We start from the raw sequence: 25,184 nt of genomic DNA, 5'->3' as shown, positions 1-25,184 counted from the left end.
AGGCTTAAAATGAACTAACTTACTGAATGCATTAATTTTTATATCAAAGTACTTGAATAATTCTGGAGTAAGTAAATAAAATTTTTTACAGTTTGGCAATTATTCGTGCTATAGAAGCTATGTGTATAAATTTAACTACAGATATCAAAGGCTTCGAATAAGTCACAATAAATACCTAATGATGAAGTAATGCTAGGTATCCCACACATTTAGACCTGAATTCTTTAAGTTGTTACAGCTGCTGATCCTTGTGAACCATACTGATGATGGGTAAATATTTTGAGTGACACCAGTTTGTCATTATAGGTGCTCATCATGGACAGATCATGGAACCAATAGCATATATTATGAGAACATAAACTCTCAGAACATTATGTATGATAGTTACAAACATTCACAAAAAAAAATGCAATACATAGACAATAGTATGTACAAAACCTTAAAACAGAAGCATAAGACTGTACCTACAAGAAAATGTTTATATAGTCACATAATTATGCTCTTCGCTGACTCACTGAAGCCTGTCCCAGTGGTATCCAGGTCAGGATCGTTATCTTGTGGTCTCTGGTCCGAATATAATCTTAATACATGTGTTGTTAATATAAATTTTTGGGCACTCTTCCACTAAGCCTTCTGATGTGTTGGAAAGTAAAAGAAAATTAATAATAAAACAATTCTGCAAGTATGGTGCAAATTTTTAGCATTAAAATAAATAAGATCAAAATCATCCTAGTATTATCTAACCATATAGATGCATATTTAGTTATTTCCATAAATGCAGTTCCTCAGTTTCTTACATGTAACATCACAATCCCAGTATGTTTAAAGAAGGATTGCAAGTGGATTTACAAATTTCATCCATTTATACCAATTTTCCAGAAGGCCAAAAAATGTGTAATATGGTAATATACTTTGCTTGCTTGCAGAAAAAAGTTGTATTTCTTATTCCAAAATATTTACAAGTGCTGAAGTTTTATTACATTTTCTATAATTATAAAAGTATTATTTTTAATATTTGAGGCATTGAAAAGCATCCAATAATGGCTGTGCGAAATATATCCATGGCAACAATAACCAACATAATGTTCACATGTCTCAGCATGTAGTTTATCATGGCAAGTATCTCAAATTAAGAGTTATATGTTAAATTGTATTGCTGGGAAGAATCCTCACATTAGTTACAATGTTGTATTCTACATAAAGCATGTTACATTATCATAAATGTTACATATGTGTAATGTTCCTCTAAGGTAAAAATATTCCACATTTGTTTAAACAGATATTAAATTTTTATGTTTCAATATTCTTTTGAAATTATTTTGAAACATGTATTCTTTTTTTTCTTCATGTCCTGTGACTATTGCATGTATATATTGTGCAGTACACAAAACATTAAATAACTTATTATATAGGATACACATATATATATATATATGTATGATATACTTCTTAGTACCTATTCATGCTAATTCAAAAATAACTGATAATTTAAGTATCTGTGACAGGCATTCAATATAAAAATATATTTCTTGTGATTGTGCACAGAAGCTTCTGGCTGTCAAGTGATCGCCAATGTTACAGAGAACTTCAAATTATTTGGCTACGGACTTATTAAAAATATGATTCGTGGAGAAGGCTTGGGTTTACATTAAAAAAAGGCCTCTTTCTTTTATCATAGTGCTCCACCCATGTGGAGGAAATTTTCTCGAATGATATTTCTACGCACGAAAGTGGTGTATGAGATGTGTATGATGTATTGAACTTACAGCACACTTTTTCCTCTTCGAGTCAGGCGAGGTAAAATCGGGATAAACCCTTACACATTTTACTGTCATCCTCGCTTGACATCCAATTTTTTTATAACTTTGAATAAAAAATTTCTTCTTCTTCGAGTGTGGGTGATCAGGCTTAAAAAAAAAGAAAAGGGCAAATTATACCATGTAATTCATCAATTTACCTTAACACCACCACTTTTCCGCTGAAGAGTGGTGATGATTGAAAATCCCTTAAAGTTTAAGTCGTGTTGACAATGAGTTGAACAACCTACTTTGTTACAAGGCTGATATTATGGAAGCTGCTGTTGAAAATGTGTATTTTTGCTACACCATGGCTTTTTGGAATTGATAAAAAGAGTTATAAAAATACTAAATTATTTTAATTTCAACTTCAATGACACAGTTTGACAAAGATACATGATTCCCCCCCCACCACTTATACTAAAACTATTCCAGTCTATAAAGAAAAGGAAATAATTTAAAAGCAAATGCAGTCAAAGTGGCTCTATCCCTTCCCCCTACCCTCCCCAACGTAGGGAAAGAATTTCTGAGTATGCTCCAGTTGCCAGATAGCAGAATATAAATCAAAATGGAAACAAGTATCCATCTGAAAATGTAAGGGTGTAGCTTCTGTAATGCAATGAACAAATGAGTACATGTTTTTCTATGACAACATACAATGCATACCGGCTAATCAGAACATTTTGTATTTAACTTCCAACATACTTTCAAACTAACAACTGCTAACAATTCAACTAGAAGATAGACATTTTTTTTTACATCTCAAACTAAGAACATATCAGGATAAGCAGTTTGATGTTTTAATAGCTTCTTCAATAATAAATAATTGCAAGATATAAAGTGTTCAGACTAATTCAATGCAATGTATATAATAAAATATTTGTTGCATATATCCCCAGCTTCAAACACACACAGAGTTATACAACTTACCAGTTCATCCACAGTCTCTGTAGGCGGCCGATAATTGGATCCTTGAGAACACTCCAGGGTACAGTGATTTTTCCATAGTGAATGGAGACCCAAAGAAATCAATTTGAGGGCCATGAATTAATTTCCCTTGATTATAGTGGAAGCAAATCTTTGTGTTTTCTGCAAAATATCAAAAAAGAAGAAACAGCATAAATTCATCATGCACTATGGTAAGGAGTAGTAGAAATTTGTTCACTAAGTCATTTCTGGAAGGAATTGGGCACAACCGGCCAGATTTTCTTAAGGGCGCGGTTCAGTGACTAAAAATCACTACTCTAACAAATATTTATGTTTTGGCAAAAATGTGAATAAAACCATCGAAATCAACTACCCGACCACTCCGCCCGGTCAGTATAAGTGTCTGCGTAGCTGGGAACAGCGGTCATCCGAGTCAGGATCTTCATACGGGAAGGGTGTATTTCTCCTCTCTCCTGGCCGGCTTTAGACACGCGAAGAAGGTCGGCCGCCCCCTCCCCCAGAATGTTGTGTGGGTTCTACCTGCGCATGCGCAGTACAGGGCTGATAACCGCACTGTTGCCAGTTCTGCTCGACCCTTCCCCTTCCTCCTTCCTCCTCTCCCTCACCATGCCAAGACCCGGTCGTGTTGACAGTCCGCCGGAACAGAGACAAGCTTGGCTGGCGTCTCGCGGGGAAACATTTCACACACTCCAGAGTTCACATAATTTTAAAAAAATACATTACCGTGTTGTACGCAATAATTGGAGTTAAATTTGTTTAGAAATAAAACAATAATACACAGTGTTATCACTTTTTGACGTGACGTCTAATAGATCGATGAACGCCGGCTGCACGCAAGAAAAAGTGTCCCGTTGCGCACATTGTCTCATTACGCTGTGTCCCGTTACGCTCATTGTACGCTTGCGCCACATCTATCTCTCTTCCACTCGATTGGAACAACCATAGATTTGTCATTTTCAAGGCACATTAAACTTGAAACACCCCCATTCGTTTCCTACTTTTCCTATCATCCTCCTATCCTTAACAGAATAACACAGATTGGAAGAAGTTAAATAGCAAACATGTATAAAAGTTATAGTTAAAATAATCTCTTCGTTAAAGTAATAAACATATTTGAATTAATGAGTGCAAATAAAAGTAAATGTATCAATTAAATTGTAGATTTCGTTTCACTCCTTCTTTGTATCCATACAAAATAGTGATAATTCAATAAAAATGATTCAATTTTATTCATAAAAGTATGCAATCATATCATCAAAGTTTTGTTATGACGTCACGTTAAACTATCGTCCGTAAACCGACTTTACAGACAACCAATTTTTATGTAAAAACATTTTAATAAATTTCTACTAACATATTGTATAGTTACTTGAGTCCTCTAACCACTCTGAATTTATAGCTTACTACTTGAGTGTATAATGGTTTTGCTGTAGGCAATAAGAAACCACGTTGGTGAACACTCTGATTTATTCCTACACAATACTGTGCATTATACCCTGAATAAATATGAATATTTATTTGTACCGCTGTGTTATGAGTAGGTATTGGCATAGATCTACTCCTTAGTATGGTTCTACTGTCCAGTAGAGATTTCTTGATTTTTTAGAATTGTTTCTGGGCGCCACTCTTATGTAAAACTTAACTTCGTTATCAAGATAGGACAAGTGTAGTGTAATACATAAGAGAAAAAAAATAATATAACACTTCAGATCTAGTATTTGTATAAGAGTGAAAACATGTAGTTTAGGGTCATTAAAAAAACATATACACTGTGAAATAATAATAGAATAAAAATAAAAGTAAACAATCTTTAATAAGACAAATATATATAATTACTGGCTTGACCAGTGGTATACTCTTATGTTTTCAAATAAACAGGAGATATGTTGCACACATGACAAATAGAACAACAGTTCATTTAATTAATTAACTATGTCCGTTGCTCTCACTCTTAGATCGAAGTTAGTGTATCAAAATATAATTTATTATCGTTGACAGTTAATTTAAAATAGTGTACCTCGGCTGAATTCAGTGCGTAGGGAAGGTAGAACATCATGAGAACTCCGTCTCATTTCACCTCTGGGTTAGAACTAGGAATGTGTATAACAGAATAGTAATTGGCTCAGAATGTTTGTCTCTGCACGGCTTTACTTAGTTCGACACAAATTTAATGTTTATATGCATACGTGTTTGGCAGAATCAAATTACGTTTGTAGCAGGAAACGGTCTTTTCCATGTATCATTATGAGTCCGTTTACTCACGTTAATTTCACACCTAAATACACATCATATAGGATGTGCCCTATATAAATTACATATAATTATGTTTAGACGGCGATTAAAAACATCCCTTCAACTGGATGATCTATTTAGCTCGGTGAATTATCGGATTTTAGAGGGGATTGCAACCCAGGCTGTCTAGCCAACGCCGTAGTCATTCAAAAACTTTTTCCTTAACTTCTTAACGATGCTTAACTTAAGCAACTTGGCCTTTCATTGGCCGAGACACAAAGACCGTTGACTTAATTAACACATCAAAACAAAATACAGACATTCAACAATACATCTTAAAGCACTAAAATGTCTCAAATTTAAAACGTTAATTTTCAACAATGAAAATTCTCTTATACAAATTACGTGCAAAAAGTTCAATTTGCCGTTTAAGTCATTAGTTCCCTAGAAGATTCTTGCTAATTGAGGCTTCAATGTCACTTGGGCTACTCCATAGAGTGTAGCACTCATAGATACGTCCAATAAACAACAATAGAGCATAGACATGAAAATGTAAACAAATAATAATAATTATATAAAAATGTTATTTATAATAAAAACAATACACTTTCTGTGCACGGGATAGTCATGTAACAGCACAATATCAATTTTGAACGCTGAAAACAAAAGTTAAAACAAGCGCAATCATACCACAATTTTTAATTCTGTCTACGTAACCTAAATTTATAATGTCTTATTATATATATATATCATATTAAGCATTGTCAATAAAGTAATTTGAAAATATATATACATATATATTATATATATACCGCATTAAGCATTGTCAATAAAGTAGTTTGAAAATTCACTATTAGGAATTGTTATCAATTGTAGTGTTACTCAGAATTGCGTAGCAATATTTTATAATAAAAGGTGGGTATTTTAACACTTTCTAATTCATATAGGCCTAACTAAAAAATTACGACACATTTTTAATTTAGCATTTTTGATGTAGAACCGTTATTAATTAGCCTATAAACTGTTTTCGTTGAGTTCTGAAACAATCTTTATGATTACAAAGTACATGATAATTCATTGGCGACCGATGTGAGCTGCAGGAGAGGAGTTTGCCAGTGCGCTGTATATTCACAAGCATAATTCAACGATAACCACAATGCCACAGAGGAGCCAGCGACTACCAACCAGTTACAGCCACGCTGTTCAATATTTCAGTGGGCGTTGCGTCTACTGGAAAGAATTGGAGTTGGAACACTGCATTTATTTACTAGTTAACACAGTAACAATGCGCTACAAAAACAATAAATTACAATAATGTTGTCAAAATACTATTAAAATACCTTGTATATGATAGTATCTTAGTAACCTCGGTCCGGAAATGGTGTCGTCTGGTTGGCGGCGACTGTGGCAGCTAATTCAAAACGCCGCTCCGTAGATAACCTCTGCTTTCGCAACGATTAAACCCACAGATTACGATGTAAAAATAATTACACTTACTTTTCTGATGAACTTGGCACTTTTAATTATTGTATGCACACTACTTCTGTCACTGACTTAGGCGCACCTAACTTCCAGACTCTCATCTCAAAGACTGTCTACTGGGTAACTAAAGCTATATGCTGACTGCTGCCCCATCGCTAGGGCAAGGTCAACAAGCATGAAGACGTTTATAAAAATGGAATGAAATAAATATGGTGTGATACTACATCAGATCACAGAACACTGAAACTTTAATTTAAATAATTTATTTATGTTTTGTCAGTATTTGTTTACATTTTTATTTGTGCCAAATTTATATATCTTTCATGTTAATTAACTTCTATATTTGTTTTGGATATTGCTTTGAGCTTTGAAACCTTTCTCTATGTTAATAATGTTAAATGTAATATCTTTTAAATGCTTAATTCAAGGCCGGTGATTGGCCGATAGATCGGCGGATCTTTTAAAGACATTGTTGTTAGAGACGCTATTAATTTTTGTAAGAGAGTAAAAAAACTTTGGTGTGCCATCGTGTGGCTTGTGTGTGTGCTGTCGCGTGGGCCTTACCGACGCGGCATTTTAAATAGTATGTAGCATCGCTACGTCTCCCGACTTGGCGAGAAAAATACGCCCCGAGCTGCGACGAAGCTCTGAGAATATTGGTTTTATTGGGGCTTTATCTGAAAACCATATATCGGCAAATCATCAGGTATGACTATATGCTATGTTAAATCCTGAACTGTCGCGTCACCGAGTCATAGCACGAATTGTGTTTGTGACCATCTGCTGCCTGATAATTCTAATTGTTTTAAATCAATTGTCTTTGAATAATATTAAAGCCTCTAGTTTCTTGGAATTCAGGCACAATTAATGTTTTATACGACTTCACTCAGAGGTCTTGAAAGATTTTGAATTTCATGCGAACCAACGAATTTCTGAACTAGCAAAATTTATTTTTATTTCCTAACAAATGAACTTTTGTATCTGTTGTGCTCAACGTAATTTTATTAGCTAATTAATATGTTGTTTTCCTTTTATTCGCAAGTGTAACAACCTTCTTTGTCATTTAATTTTTTAATGTTAAATAATAAACGTATTATAATTAGTATTAAATTTATTTTTCTATTTAATAAATAATTAAGTTGGGTACCTTCGGGTACTGGCGCCCATTAAAGATTCAGAAGCGCATGACGGAGAATTATTAATCTGTAACTGTGAAGGGGCGCATTTACTGTCATAGTAAAGTGGGTACTCAACAGGGGGCATTACCATGGCATAATACGAATTATATATCACTCCTGAGAGTTACTTTTAAACAAACTGTTTAAAGAAAAGCTAAGAATCTTGTTACATAAAATATGTATATTTATTTTGAAACATTAACATTCTGTGAACTCCTAGAAACGTCTTGAACATCTTAAAGAACTTACATTAAGATTGATCGAATTTGATACTACTCATAGTAAGGAAGTTTTAATTTTTTTTTCAACACCTGTTATTACAACCTCTTGCAGCATATTTAGTCTCAACAAAAAATGTGTCAGCTAAAGTATTAGATAGTGTTAAGATATTTTCAATAAATTATAATGGATTTGATAGTTTACCCCTTAAAAAAATTAACAATTTATTTCGACTTCGGCCCTCGTTATTTCGACCCCTTGCATTATTGATAAGTGGTATCAAAATTTATTTGAGATGAATGTTCGAGATAATATTTATAAATTTTTTAAATATATAATAAAGAATTCGATAGAGTACATCTCACGGAAGTTATTTTTCGACCACTTTCTGTAACGGTTTGTCTTATCAAACATTGATTCAGAAAAATGCTATAGATAGTATCTAGAGTAGAAACAAATTTGATATTGTACCTAGTAAAAATGTTGTGAAATTTTTGTCCTTCACCCCCGACTTTCCACCCTTAGCAGCAATGGTTGGTTGTATAAAAATATTTCTTCAGACAATATATTTTGATTATATTGTTGGAGATACAACCTGAACGGATTCGATAGGTATTTATTTACCTAGGGAAGTAAGATATTTTTGTCTTTCAACCCTTTTATTTTTTCTTCACTTCTTTAGGTAATGGTTGGATGTAACAAAATAATTTGTTTAAAATTGTAGACAATCTTTAGATAGGATTTTATCATGTTTAATAGGTACAGTTTTAATGTCTTTATTTTAACCCTTGATTTTCCAAACTCTTGGAGCAATAGTTCTTATCAAAAAATTGATTCAAATAAAAGTTTTAATATTATTGTCCGGTCTCACTTTCAGAGGGGGGAGAGAAAATCGTAAATATGCAAATGTTGGGGGGAAAAGAATCGTAGCTCTTTACATAGAAACAACTCGCTTGCTGGCTTCAACTACTCTTATTTTCATAAAATACTTTACTGTACCTAGGATCGAAGGCAATAGGTTCGTCATCCCGTACAGGATGTCTGGTGAGAGCTGAACTAAGGAGATTTTGCAAAATAACATAATACTAAATTAAAATGATTTTATTCTTAAAGTCAAAAAAAGTAAAAATCAGTCTTGACAAACATTTACAAAGCGGGATTAAAATTTACAACAACAATAATCTCTTCATTACTTCCTTAACTACTGAACGACCTTACAAGAGAGAAAGAGAGAACTTCACTAAACACTTCCCTAATCCTTACGAATACATTTCAACTTATAATTAAAATCAAGACAAAGATCAAGCAATACTCACATTTTCCAATAAGCACCTCTTGATTGATTACTTTAAAAACTAACGTAGGGGCCTCTCCTGCCCTTGAAATCCCGAACGAACATTACATTTAAAAACTAGAACTAAACGACTAGTGACGAGGGCCATATCCTCCGCCCGAATGCTTGAAGACGACTACATTATGACCTAACTTAAATTACTTTACGACCTAAGTAACTCGTTGCCTCTGGCGACCGCCATAGCTTCCGCCAGAGTGAGCCTGAAACGATTACATGCCGAGCTTAACTCAAACTACTTTTCGACCTAGCAACTCGTTGCCTCAGACGACGACCATAGCCTCCGTCTGAGTGAGCCCCGAGCTACCACTCACTTGCGCTTAAATTCGCGCGCCCTGCCGCGCCTAGCCATAACAAATGCTCGTTATTGAAGCCAAATTTACTAAACAACTAACTAGAACATCTGGGAAGGCTACCCCCCTCTACCCCGACGTGCAGGCCACACCGCGCGGCTTGTTACGACAGCGCGCCCCAGCAACTGCGGCCCGTGGCTGCGCCAGCGCGCGGTCGAACAAACAAACAAAAATCTGCAAGCCCGCAGCGCGCCGCGCCGGCTCCGTGCCCCAATTACATGGTCACGCCACTTGCGCTGACGAGTGAACAGAGCAGCCAGCCCAGAGTCCCGTCAGTTAAGTCCCTAAATTTGATTTCAACAACCCTGCAAAATTTCAAACCGCAACATAACCCTCCCCTCACAGAGCTCGAGCCCCATCGAGCTACCTCAAAATTACAAATTGTCTTTTTCCATCAAACCATAACTATAAATTCCTCATTTCACAAAAATAATAATTTTCTTAGTTCCTTACTGTCTGAACATACATCTAGATTCTGCACAAGATTTATTTAAAACATCAAGTATTCATAAAAATAAAAATGTAAAACTTTTATCTGGTTTGTTCTCACAGGAACCTTCAGAGGCTCGAGTTCTCAATTCTAAAAAAAAATTGTTTGTTAGTGAAGCTCCCTTTACAAATTAAATTAATTTACTTAGTTTCTCAGTATTCGTTAAACAATGTGCAAATTCTTGACAATTATTAATTTTTTTTCCAGTTTCCGTTTATCACAATACTTCTTTCGTTCTTCAAAAAAAAATTAAGTGTCCTTACAAAATTATCAGTGTTTCAATTAATTAAACTCTTATCTCGTGAAGGTTGGTGCAACTCCTCGAAGTCAATGTTGTAGAGAAGAGTAGCTCCCTGGGCTGGCCATCAGCAAACACCAATAAACTCCAACAGCTACTGGACTGGCTTCCAGGGCAGCTCACATCTTCTCCCCACATCTGCTTCGGAGTTGTGCCATCCTCATCACGAACAGATTACAATTCTGAAACATCATCAACAGGCATTACCAACACGTCTTACAAATACCGAACTGACATCTAAACTGCGATCGATGGGCAAGGATGCAAACACAACAAAAAAAAATTAATTAATTCAACTGCTAACATAAAGTATCCCACCCTTAGCATAATCTAATCAGGAAAATTATTTCATAGGAAAAACTTAAGGAAGGGAAACATGACCTCCAATGATTTTCCCTAACTCTTGACTCTTGATCTTCTCTAGACAGTATCAAATAGTCCCCACAAAGTAACTGGGTTGAAGGTCACTTCACATGACCCACCCATAACCTCTTCTACTCTTCTTTTCTTCTGGGGGCAACCACAATGCCCACCAATCTCTCTCCATGGTGCCGAACCAGCTATCCCATGAGAGTAAAACACGAAGTCAATAATAGAAGCTCAGAGGGGAAACACCACTCTCTGGCTTGTCGGGCAATAAAACAGCTTTATCATCTTCTTCTTCTTTCGAGTAAAAATATCTGATTAACTTTACTACTAATTTTCCCAACAATAAAAAAAAGTTCATCAGGTATCTTCATGAAAAAACATTCTAACTAATAATAAGTATTCTTTTTCTTCTTTTTTTCTGTTAGATGTAATAGAAGGCCATGTTAGGGAGGTTATAGGGAAAAAGAGTGGCCAATTCCCACCCCATCACCCACCTAGATCATGACTAATTAACTTTTAAACTTTCTATTTCAAACAAATTTAAAAAAAAAAAAACATTTTTATTCAAACTTTTAAATTATAGCTACTTTTCCTTCATAACCTCAAAAGCAAATCAATAATTCTAACTGAAATTGTGATTTACTGCATTCTTATTCCATCCGATCAGTTTGTTTATAACCTTTCTTGTAAAGTATAAAATTTTCAAACATTACTAATTCAAAAAAAAATTTAAATTTTGGTGTCCTTAAGTTAAAATTAAATTTACTATTTCTTAGCTTGAAATAATTTAAGTTTTCAGAACTATTTCATTGTCTAATCCACAACACTTAAAATCAACTCAAAAACAAATCATCAAAATCAATAAGATCATCTGACCTACCTATCAGTACTGTGAACTTGAACTGTTCGTACACATTTATAATAAGCTATGGTATTTAAATTCCAACCTAAATAAGGTTTAAAAAAAAACTCCTAATCCCTCTGTAAATAAAGAAAATTAACTTTAAAAATTAAACTTAAGGTATTAGTTCTCTTTGACAGCTACCACAACTCACTAGTTCCATTACATTATAACCTACAAAGTTCTGTAAATAATGTTTATAACAAAAAAAAACTACAGTGGCTGTCTTCCATAAAAAAATAAAATTTTTACATGACCTTATTAATCTTCACTTGTAAGTCCATGGCTGCCAGCTTTCTCTTCTCTTGAATCTTCAGTCTTGGCTCTTGTTTCTGAAATCTTGCATCTTGTCTCTCGAACTCTTGCAATCTTGTATACTGTGCTGCTGCTCAGCTCATCTTAAGGTATCTGTAACAGTTTCAAATACATGTTAATTTAAATTACATAATTCCTGTTCTTTGGTCCTAAAAAAAATTGTATTATTAGTACACATTACCCTGAAACAACATTATTTATTATTGTTTATTATTTTAAAAAAATTTCTTTACCATAAAATACTCTTTTTTTCTATTTAGGCCTACTTATTTTCCTTCTTCTCAATTAAATTCTGCTTCAAATGTTAATCCTAACTTAAGACCTACCATCTATTTATTAGTTATTACCTACATTATTTATGTTACCCTAAAATTCCCATAAGTTTCCAATACTTCCTATCAAATACATTCTCTCTCAAAAAAAATTTACTTATGACTCTTAACTTAACACAATAAACTAACTTTTACTCTAGACTTAACTTATTATTCATTCTTAGTTACTAAATTTCTATTTGTAAACTTTAGTACTTACAAACAAAAACTGCCTATTTCTCTCTACCTCTTAATCTCTTTCAATTATTACAATAATAATGTTACCTTGCATCTTTAAACTTTCTTCTTTTCAATTAAATTAGACATCTCATAACAATAAAAATTCTGCCTATACTCTTCTTATGGGTGTACAACCCAACAACAAAATTTCAAATTCTCAAGTTTCCTTATATTTAAATTATGCAATACAAATAACCTCTGTGGTGCCTGTACCACTTTTTCCTCACATCATCATGACAACTACTATTCCTCGGGGTCTGTCTTCACTGTTCCAAATCAAATTTCTCAAAAAAAAAAATTAAAAACAAATTTATTATTTTAAGAAAACCAAAATTAACATTGAATTTACTATGGAGCCTGGAAATTCAAATGTTCCACAGCAGCTAACATGACTAAATCCCATGGAACCCCAGGTTTACCTAACCTGTGCCCAAAAAAAATTTAAGCATACCAGGCTTTCCCTGCACTGGTTTTACAGCATCACACACTATTTAGGGCCCCTGATCTGCCATCAGTCCCAAGGAGTTTTCCCACAACCCCTCTCTACACAAGCGCCTACCGCATTCCTCTCAATTGGCTATCGGTTTTACGGCATTCTTTTGAGATCCGACCATCAAGTTAGGGCTAATCGAATACTAAACCTCCATACTTCCAAACAATAAAAATCAATTAAACTTTCTCTTAATTTCTTAAAATAAAAAAAAAATTATTCAAACATGCCGAAGAAACTTTAAAAAAAATTCATAACCTTATCTTCAAACCATTGAAATAAAAATAAATAGATTACTCTGTTTTCCCCTTAATAACTGTAAACTGTCACCAAATATCATGTCATAAATTTAACTCTGCTTACTGACTAAATCATAAAATCTCATTCGTCCTAATTAATAAACAACCGATTTCCTTGAAATCTCACTGTATCTCTCACACTCAAACTCTACTGGCTGAATATCTCAATAAATTCAAAAACAATTATCTAAACTCTTAAAGAAACTCCTCCCCAATTATTCAAACTACTTCACATTATTTTATTTCATTACTTAAAACACCTTACTCAAAAAAAAATTAATTAATTCCCTTCCATTATTATTTATTTAGCGAACAAAACTTTCTCCTAAATTAATTTAGTAAAATTCAATTTCACACTTAGGCAAGTACACTAACTCTCTACAGCAATGTTTCTCATTTCCCTTCTTCCTAACTTTTAACACATTCTCTAACTTAACCCAGGGACATTACCTCCAGAACCAAAAATTTCACTGTAGTGCCTATCTGCTATAGGCCCACTACACAGGGGACTCTAACCCCACCAACAAAATTCATTGAAATGGTACCCTATCCCATACGGGATAGCCACTTCGGTACTACCATGGGGAACTCCTGCCCCAAACTACTCACAACTCTCAGGGGTTCTCCTGACCCTTAATTCCATAGCCAGCCCATCTCCTATGGGTCTGCTCTACAATCCCTACTTCCCAGGGACACAACACCTCACCTTAGGGTCCCTCGCCCTAATGAAAACATTAATTTTGTCTCTCTGTTCCCTTGGAGTAAATTCCCGCTACACACAAAACTATCCTTCCCACTTTTCTCAATGCTTATCGATTTTATAGTGTACCTCCTTATTACTGTTTACAAATCCCAAAAAAATATTTTTAAAACAAAGGTAGAATTTAACTAACAAAAACATAAACAACTTACAATGAAACACTTCTAGCCTATACATCATATCCTTCTTAAAATAAATTACTTACATACTGAAAGTTCCTCTTCTCTTAAAACACACTTAAATTTAAATTTATTTAACCAATAGTCTATTTTCTTATCGCTAAGTTACCGTACAGCTGATCAAAACACGGTCGTCTGTCCACGTCTCCGTATGTGCTCGTGACGTCACCGAATTCCATCAGGTGCGCCAACCCTCGCTTGTCAGTTGTTCCGTTCTCCGCTAGGTCTCAGCACCTCCCCGTCACGTGTTCATTCTTCCACGTCCACTGACGTGTCGTCCTGAAACAACTCTCAACATTTTTCTAATTAAAACAAAACATCACTATAAATTCTATAACTCTCTTTTAAATAAACTCTCGTTTTCTCTTTAATTCCTTTTTACCGTCTATCCTTCCCTCGACTGATTTAATTCGTACGTCTTGTCTCCTACGCGCACAACAACAAAACAAACTTCACTTGAAAATAATTCCTATTTACGAAAAAAACTTTATTTTAAATTATAATTCTCTTAACCTACAATCTTAAAATTAATTTCACTTAAATTAAGCCACTTGCAATATCTCTAATAAGCATTTAAATTATAACGTATTCTCCTCACGTAATAATCCCCGATAAATCTACAATAAACTCAACGACTTTAAACAACTTATCACTATAAACTTTATCCTTACAAGTATCCTCAAATAAACATCTGTTACGTTAAAAAAAAATCTCAAAGACTTCCTCCACTTAGACTAAAATCCGTATTCCTCTCCTCAAGTAAACTCTTATTAACCTGATATCAGAAGCTGAAACTAACTTAATAATAAACATAAAAATCTCCCTCTCTCTCCAGAAATAGAACCTACCCGGCGCCTCCACCATTTCTGTCACGTCTCACTTTCAGAGGGGGGAGAGAAAATCGTAAATATCCAAATGTTGGGGGGAAAAGAATCGTAGCTCTTTACATAGAAACAACTCGCTTGCTGGCTTCAACTACTCTTAACTTCATAAAATACTTTACTGTACCTAGGATCGAAGGTAATAGGTTCGTCATCCCGTACAGGATGTCTGGTGAGAGCTGAACTAAGGAGATTTTGCAAAATAACATAATACTAAATTAAAATGATTTTATTCTTAAAGTCAAATAAAGTAAAAATCAGTCTTGACAAACATTTACAAAGCGGGATTAAAATTTACAACAACAATAATCTCTTCATTACTTCCTTAACTACTGAACGACCTTACAAGAGAGAAAGAGAGAACTTCACTAAACACTTCCCTAATCCTTACGAATACATTTCAACTTATAATTAAAATCAAGACAAAGATCAAGCAATACTCACATTTTCCAATAAGCACCTCTTGATTGATTACTTTAAAAACTAACGTAGGGGCCTCTCCTGCCCTTGAAATCCCGAACGAACATTACATTTAAAAACAGGAACTAAACGACTAGTGACGAGGGCCATATCCTCCGCCCGAATGCTTGAAGACGACTACATTATGACCTAACTTAAATTACTTTACGACCTAAGTAACTCATTGCCTCTGGCGACCGCCATAGCTTCCGCCAGAGTGAGCCTGAAACGATTACATGCCGAGCTTAACTCAAACTACTTTTCGACCTAGCAACTCGTTGCCTCAGACGACGACCATAGCCTCCGTCTGAGTGAGCCCCGAGCTACCACTCACTTGCGCTTAAATTCGCGCGCCCTGCCGCGCCTAGCCATAACAAATGCTCGTTATTGAAGCCAAATTTACTAAACAACTAACTAGACATCTGGGAAGGCTACCCCCCTCTACCCTGACGTGCAGGCCACACCGCGCGGCTTGTTACGACAGCGCGCCCCAGCAACTGCGGCCCGTGGCTGCGCCAGCGCGCGGTCGAACAAACAAACAAAAATCTGCAAGCCCGCAGCGCGCCGCCCCGGCCCCGTGCCCCAATTACATGGTCACGCCACTTGCGCGGACGAGTGAACAGAGCAGCCAGGCCAGAGTCCCGTCAGTTAAGTCCCTAAATTTGATTTCAACAACCCTGCAAAATTTCAAACCGCGACATTATAATAAAAATTGGATTTACTAACAAAACGAATGGATTCGAAGGTGTGCCTACTAAGGGAGGTATGACTATTTTTGTCCTCCAACTGCGGTTTTTTCCACCCCTTGCAATTATGGTTGGTCGTGTTTTACAAACGTTTTTGGTATTACTCAAACGGTATACAGTTACTTCATACGGATACAATATTTATCATACTAAGGTAGTTGTAACGATTTTTTTTTAATTTTCCCTATTTCTCTACTTTCAGTCAGATTTTGCCCAACGAACTCAACCAAGATTTTCGATTAGGCCTACTATTTTTATTTTATTTATTAGTTCAGAAGTGATTTATACAAAATAACGGCAGTTAATAGTGTTCATAAAATTGTGTGTGTGTGTGTGTGTGTGTGTGTATATATATATATATATATATATATATATATGCCTATGGCTTTAGGGTCCATGAACCATGAAACAACAAACTATGTAAACATTTCCTTGAAATTGCACGATGGTAATGTTAAGTCCTTCTTCTAAATCTACCTAAAAAGCTGCTCGCCTCTTGCAACAGTGAAAGCTGTTTCCTTTTAAACATTAACTTTTTTTTAAAACATGTTTGTCCTTCTAAAATGTATCGTGGTTCCCTAATAGATTTTCCTTTGTTACGTTTATGATCGGCTAACTATGATAGCAAACAATTCATATAAAATCTCTGAAGTTTGGGAAGCAAATCTTACGTCAAAATAGCACTTAAGAAAGTGTTACATAAATCACTGCTTGATACTAATTCGTTCTCTTCTCGCCAGCCGCGAACAAAACGGTCGAAGGAACCGGGTGGCAACACTGTAGTATCGTCCGCTACCTGCTGGACCGCCGTTCCGTCAACAACACTCCCCGCGCACTCTAGTGAGCGAGAACAGAACTGTGTGTACCATTGCGGCACGCGGAGCACAGTTTGTTTTAATTGTAGCGAAGTAAATTACCATTGTAACGAAACACACAAAATATCTAAGTAATCCGTAAAACTTGTTTTACCTCTTAGCCTACAATATCAGCAGTATTAATACTTCTTTGCATTTAAAAGTGTCGAGTTTGTTATAACATGTATTCAGTATAATAAAGAACATAATTATTTTCTCAATAATGCAGCACTCTGAACCAATTTTATCTGTAATAGCCTTCGCGAAAAACACAAAAGAAAAGTTATGCATTTAAATTTTTTTGGATATCATGCATAAATGAAAAGTTATCTATAAATAACTAAATTGTGAGACAGCAGTTTTGACTCATGCTCTAGGTACTCTTTTAAGTGCTAAAAATATTTTTATCAAATTAGTAATAGCTTGAGAGGCCTAATCCCCCTTGATTTAGATTATAACTTAAAACATTTATATTAATAAAAACTGTATCATAGGTATTAAAATGTAAATTACCTACTGGAGATTTTATAACAATTAAAATACTAAGAATAAATAAAAGTTTTACATACCTATTCATGATTCACAGTGGATTTGCCATTGGTGTTACACAAAATATCCTAGGTAATCATCTACTCATGTGGAAATGTCATTCAGAACCACAGTTATTCTTCCTTCTGCTCTCCTGAAGATCATATTTAAAATCACAGGACTAAATATTTAGACACATGAAATATTGATTGACATGTTGGCCAGTGCACTGTTTACTCTTAAATTATATTGTAAAAATACTTTCAATGTAAACTAATAATTCAGAGAAATCACATTCATGTAGCATGGACATGAAATTAATTCTTCCATTTTTACATTGAATTTCTAGATAATTTTGTATATAATATCTATTGTAGGGGAGGGTGGGGCACAGTGAAACAGAAATTATGTTTTTCATTACATGAATTTTTTATTGAAGACTGTAAGTAAAATGTATATACAGATCATACGAGAGTAGTTTTCTCTTTCACATACTATAGGTACAAAATTTTTAAAATCAATTTGTATAGTCCAAAATTTAGTTTAAATTATCTTCCACGTTTGTTTCACTGTGCCCCAGGTATGGGGCACAGTGAAACACACCATGGGGCACACTGAAACATACTCTCTCTTTGCAGCAACATTTTACCAACTGATGCTTTAAACTATTTCAGTATGTTGTCCACAAATACTTTTTTTTTTTTAATAGGATAACAGACCAATATTAATAAAACAGAGCTTTATTTGTAATCAAAACAGACAAAAAGATTAATATAAATTGTGAATAAATGTACTATCTTCATAATTGTCCACAACAATGGTTTATTACTAACTTAGCCCATATTAAGTGAAGTAAAATCAATTCCGAAAGTTATATAACCTTGCTGTCGCATCGTTTTACCACCACAAATTGATGCAGGGAGAAGCATCTTTATTTGCCTGTGATGCACTGTTGCCACATCTTCAATTTGTGGTTTCATGAATGTGTTTGCCTTCTTAGAACTTGCTCTGAAGAAACTCACTTCGTATTCATTGTCACTGTCCTAGTCTTTGGTAACGATTCCTATGTAGAACTTCTTTCTTCCTGAAGTGTCAAATTCCACTAAAACATAATCATCTGCTACTGCATCTCGCTCAAATTCTTCGAAAGCATCTGGCTTTAGTGATGATAGCATATTCTCTACAAATTCTACTTCATTGTCTGAATCAACTAGCACCATAGCTTCAGTACCACCATCGCTAGATTCAGAATCCTCCTTTTCTCCTTCGCAAATAATTTCCTCTTCACTATTTTAGGCTTGGCAATGTTTTTTTTTTTTTTTTTTTCGTTTGTGCTCGTGCCTTAAGTTCTGGTGTGCTAGTAGCAATAATACTTTTTCCTTTCTTGCGGCCCTTCTTCTCATTTTTCCTTTTACTAGCTTTAGGATAACCATGTACAAGCTCAGGGCTGAAGTTAAATGTTGTCCTCGTGTCTTGGATAGGATGTGATTCAGACGATGCTTCTTCATGTGCATTGATAGAGCGTGGTTCAGACAGATTTTCTACTGCTTCAATATGATTTGATTCATTGTCATGCCTACTAGTTGACTGCCCTTGTTCAACTGCTTGAACTGCTTGGATAAGATGTGATTCTTTATCATGCCTACTAGTCGACGCTCCTTGTCCTTCGATTGTTGGCTAGGGGTCTTGTTCCAGGGGTGCTTAATAAGGTCGGTCAGTAACAAAACTGCAAGCAAAGTCTGCTTCAGTAAATACGTACCTGTTGTAAGGGAAAATGCCTGTTGTACGAAAAGCAGCAGTTATATTTGCTGGCGTCATTGCCTTTTGATGAGCTACACTCACTGCACCAGCAATATTGTAGATGGAGAAGGTTTGGTCAGTGTGTTGCATTAGCCAGTTGTCAACAGCAACATTATAAAATGTTTTAAATGCTTTGAAAACCCCCACATCTAGAGGTTGCTACTTGTTTGTGGAGTGTGGGAGGAATGTGAGCACTGGGACACCATTATTCTTTGCTAACTCTAGAACTCCAATAGACAAGTGGCTCTCGTGGTTGTCATAGATTAGCAGTGTTGGAGCTTGTTTTGAGCTTTTAGTGTGCTGTATGAAGTGCTGCATAACTCGAAGAAAGAGTTTTATAGAGGAATTTTTTTTATCTTACATAATATATTTCTAAGTGCTGATTAAGGGGGAAACGTTTCACTGTACCCCATCCAGGCATGTTTCAGTGTGCCCCATAGGTAGTGAAAGTGAAAACTAGGTTGTGACATTGAAAAAAAATCACAAGATATAAATTTAACTCACTTGTTTTGTAGACAGTACTTAGAAGATTCTGCTAAAATTAACAGATATTAAAAAATCACTCACAATTATTTTTAATAACAAATAATGTAAACATTGGCAAAATTACTTTTACTGCAAAAATATGCTACAGATAACGATTTATTTAATTCACACTGACCCTAGCACTGGTCTTTGGGCTGAATACCTTCCATTACTTCTTACAGTTTGTGTACTTGGCAATTTTCCCTTTTAATTTTTTTGCAAAGTTTTGAAAACTTATTTCTTTGTTTAGTTTTCTTAGTCTTATGTATGTCCTTACTCTTGCTAAACACAAAATAACTTCAAAAGGAACTTTCAGTCTAACAGGTTCAGGGAGTTCTGCGACAGTTATTTTTGGCAAGTTTGTCAAATAAAAGATCTGTATTCAAAAGTTTGCTTCCATGCATACTGTAGTATTCTGTTTCAAGCTGTGCTGTAACTTTCATTAGCTCTTCACATGGATACAATAAATTTCCTCATGATATGTGATGAAGCCAGTCTGTTCCTTCGTTTTCACTGCTTTGGTTAGCAGATTTTACCCCAAGATTGAGTATATTTATCCTGAAATCGATATGCAATGTAGCCTGCAATATATTTTAAACCTTCATTACTGACTATTTCTTTTTGTTCAAAATTTCCAATGAAACTTTCCAGTTATGTTGTTATTTCAAAATTTATGAGTTGACTAGTACCCAGATTATCATTTTCAAAAACTTCTGAAGAAAAATCACTTGCTTCAGTTGTATCTTCTTTCAACATATGGTGTGTTCCTTTAGTGATCGGTGTCAACATCTTCTGTGTTATACAGATTTCAATGTTTTCATCCAAAGTGTATGGTGTATACACATGTATGTACTCAACATGTATAAACCAAATATTGTATGTATATGATTTTAGTGCATACCTGAATGTTGACAATTTATCAGTATAATCTATCAATGCATTCAATACATTCCAATGAAAATGTAAAAGCAAAGAAATATAATTAAATACCCTGACTAATTTATTATGTGTGTGCATCAAATTGTCAATAGTTATTTTCCAAACTAAACAAATATTTCAACTAGCTCTAACACAAGGTTCTTAACTCAAAATTACCACTGGTTTGTACGCTACAGGATATTGCTTATATCAATAACCTTCAGCTTTCTTTTCTATTCAGCAAAATTCTTGCATTAAATTTTCTTCATAGCAGAAACCAGCTGCACAGCTATGGTCATTTCTGGCTTTTCAAGGTATAACATAAATATTTTCAAACTCACCATATTTTGATAAATAGTCACACTCTAATAAGTGTTACCCTCGTGACCATATACATACAAAAATAATATTCACTTTATGAAACAAGTTGCACTTTCAAACATTCATGCAGCTCCAGCTGCAAATATGGACTTCAATTCATCAATACCACACAATAACTTGTCCTCAATCTGACAAAATCTTTTATTTTTCACATTCAACATAGAGGCCCATATTCCCTTAATTTTAATCTCCAACCATCCTTATACAAATCCAAAGCATACGTCAAACCAGATACCACTTTTCGCAAAACAAACAAGAAATAAAGTTCATAGAGAATTAACACAGGGTCATATTGTACAAAAATGTTTCTTAGTCTCTATGCAAATAAAATAAATCATTTCAATAAAAATCTCAATAATTTTCTGTACTAAATGCAACAGTACAAAAGGCTCGACCAAATATTTTTCTGTATTTGATTCTATATCCTTTGTACTCTGTGTGAATATAGCAGAAGAGTTTTTTCCAAGAATATACCATTTTAATCTGTATTTGAAGTCAAGTGGAGTAGGGTGGTCATTTGATCCTCCCATACCTCGTATGTAGGAAAAGAAATACTATAATATGTCCTGGTTAAGTCTGTATGTTAATAAATAGTCAATGCCATAGTGAGATTGTAAATAGGCAAACATTGCAGCAAAGAAGTGTTGCTGAGTATGATTCCTTTTTGAAACTGAATCAAGGACTTATGATTACCCACAGTCATGGTAGACACTACTTGAGTAACTTCATTCACAAGGGTAGTTTGATTGACTATATCTGTTCCAAAAGCATTGCACCCAACATGACTCCCGAATTTTGATTTAGAGTTGAAGAGATCAAACCAGTGATTGATGAGTTTAACAAATTCTGAAGTTGCTTCCCAGTTAACTTCTTTTAGAAATCCATTAGCTCCACAGTATTCAATTGCTTTTGAGACAGTGTTGGAGAGTAACTGGGCAGCAGGTTTCACTTTTTGTCTTTCAGTTCCCTTTAAATCCAGGTGATACTTGCTTATTTTATGTGCCAGTGTTATCTCAGTACTGGAAGCTGTCAGTAAAAATTCAAAACATCTTTTGTCAACAGTAGTACCATCAGTAACAAAACCATTATCAAGTAAGTGATTTCTTAGCAATTTCAGCAAATGGGAAACATCAGCAAAGAAGAAGATTTTCAAAAATTTGTCTCTTGGATAATAAATATAGCACTTGCTGGTATGTTTAATACCAAGTTGTGACCACAAACTCATATTTCCTACCCCCATGTCACATGTTATGCCAACTACTACATAACCTGCATCGTACAATTTTGATGTCAAGTCTGAGATAATGTTCTCATTCATTGGTTGGTCGAACTGATAATAAATTTGTTGTCTCCATTGGCCAATTAATCCGCGAACCATTACTGTTTGGCAGCATTTATGGGGTCCTAACATTGTTTGATTTTTTTTTGTCAATGCAAATCTTGTTTGAAATATAGATATCATCAAAAGTTAAAATGGTCAAACGGTGTAAAATGTTTGATCCAAATGATTTACTTTTCATGAGATGGATGACTTCGTTCAGAGGCCCAGGACTAAACTCCAAAGTTGTAGCCCATGCTCATAGTGTTGAAAGTCCTGGCAGAAGGAAATTATTTGCTCTTAAATAATGATACACTTTTGGACTTAAACCTCTTAAGGAAATAGCAGATGTAATATCATCTGAATTACATTTCACTTTACTTTTTGTTGGATTTCGCAGCATGTTTATGTGACCAGGTGTGAAAACTCTACTTAAAATATTTTGAAGTTGCTCTTCAGTGTTGTTTGCTTTTAAGAAGTCCTGGATTTTATTTTCATGTGTTATTACTGATTCTAAACTTGCAATTTTGGGCTCAGGCTCAGTAACATGAGTACTTTCAGAGGTGTTACTATTGTAAGACATGTCTCTTACTGTAATATTAAGACTTACAGACATGTTACAAGTGTCAGGCATGTCTCTTACTGTAATATTAAGACTTACAGACATGTTACAAGTGTCAGGCATGTAATTAGTTTCAGGTGTCAGCATTTACATCATGAGAGTCTTGACTTCAGTTTTGCGGTTCCGTCCTCGACTCTACTTGACAGTTATACAAATTTTCAGTTGGGTTGGCATCTGTTTTTAAATTTCTTGCATTTCTTGGTGTGTAATTCAAGAGTCGTTGTTGCATTGGAATTTGATAACATCTCTCATGGAAATGAACTGAACATATTCGAGCTGAAATTAAATCATAATCACACTTATTAAAATCACAATAAAATAATTACCTCAGAATCATATTTTACTGTATATCAGGGTGGCCAGCCAACCGGGAAATCGGGAAATACGGGAAATAGCCAGGATTTCTTAAAAAAACCAGGAATACCTGGAATCAACCAGGAATTTTTATTAGAACCGGGAATTTTTTTTATGAAGTAACGATCACAATAACATACGGCTGTTAAATGAGCACGTTCACCACCCGTCGAAGCACGACAGTGTGCTCGTGTGCTATATTTTGTGAAAGTTAATTTGTTCATATTGCATTTAAAAACTTTTGTAGTACGTAAGAAACCGTTAACAATTCAGACTTCCATACTTATTATGTTTCTGTATTCAAAAGCAACAGCATTTTGGCTGAAAATGTTGTTGTAGGATGGTAGTAATTTCTCGCACGGCATGTTGGTAGCACTAGTTTTGTATGTATATTTGTTTTTACTTTGCGCTCATGTAATTGTGTCACAGTATCACGGATACTTTTCTCGAGTTTTTTTTTTAAAAGTTTAGTTGTGCGGGACGTTGTTTTGAATCTTTTAATCTAACATGTAATTGGCGCAGACTATCAAAATGTCAACGAGTTCGGTCACCACATACAATGACAAATGTACGGAAGAGTTTGAATGGGTGGAGAAAGATCCAAAGTGCGGGACGAACGCTATTTGCAATTTCTGTAATGTTAAAATCTATATCGGTAGCATGGATGGGAAGAACAGCATTAGCCAGCCACGCAAGAGGGGCAAAACACGTGCGTTTGGTGTCAAGTAATTTTTGTGACGTGAGATTATAAATTTTTTGTTGGTGGTAGGTTTTGCTTTAAGCAAGTTCATTGATTTAATTTTTAAGCCTATAATTAAGTTGTCTATTGTTTAACGGCAATAAAACATATTGTGTGTGCTTTGTGTAACAAAAATGCAAATTGTATGCAAATATTGATAAAAACCACCCTTGAAAAAACCTGGAAAAAACCAGGAATTTTATTATCCCAGAAGAGTGGCCACCCTGTATATATATAGTAAAGATTCAACTAATAGCTCGAATACTGGTTGCGTTATATTTAAAATTTGAACGAAGATAATGGCTTAAACAAAATTCATTAACTTAGATTTAATCAGATTGGTAATTATTATGTAAATTTATTTTATGTGACCTAGACTTAATTCATACTTTTTTTATGTGCATATTGTTTTGTGTTTTTTATATATATAATATAAATTAATGAATTATATAAATGGTAATGTATTTTAATAACAGCCAATTTTTTCAAATTTTTTGTGGTTGAAATTTAAGTTAATTGTAATTATTTATTTCTGTGTGTATGTTTATATGTATATATTAAACATTCTATGTCTTGGAACATTTGACTACATATTGGATCCACAGAAAAAAACTTAAAAAAATAAATAAATTCTTATTTTTTATTATCTCAAGTTCTTCAATGCCATAGTTTGCCTAGAACATGAGTAGGGTGGAAACCTTGTGTGTCCTAAAAGCATTTTGAACAATTCAGAATATTAATTGCTTAGGGTTGTGTTTCAATATAATGATATTTCAAAGTTTGTGTTTCATGGCCAAGTATTTACTGGTCATGCTCATTTGGTTGCGGGACTAAACATGCATTAATGA

General features: G+C 34.5%; 1 long non-coding RNA gene across 1 annotated transcript; it reads right to left on the bottom strand.

Moving 5' to 3' along the window:
* Positions 1–1,354: 1,354 nt before the first annotated feature.
* LOC134527790 (uncharacterized) lies at positions 1,355–23,999 on the bottom strand. The gene is made up of 4 exons (XR_010074269.1): positions 23,570–23,999; positions 17,721–17,833; positions 2,727–2,885; positions 1,355–1,907 (listed from the first exon to the last, which is right to left on the bottom strand). It is a non-coding gene; the product is annotated as an uncharacterized LOC134527790 (long non-coding RNA).
* Positions 24,000–25,184: the final 1,185 nt, after the last annotated feature.

This window comes from Bacillus rossius, chromosome 1 (genome assembly GCF_032445375.1).
Source record: "Bacillus rossius redtenbacheri isolate Brsri chromosome 1, Brsri_v3, whole genome shotgun sequence".
NCBI lineage: Eukaryota > Metazoa > Arthropoda > Insecta > Phasmatodea > Bacillidae > Bacillus > Bacillus rossius.
This window is presented reverse-complemented; position numbering and strand designations above follow the sequence as displayed.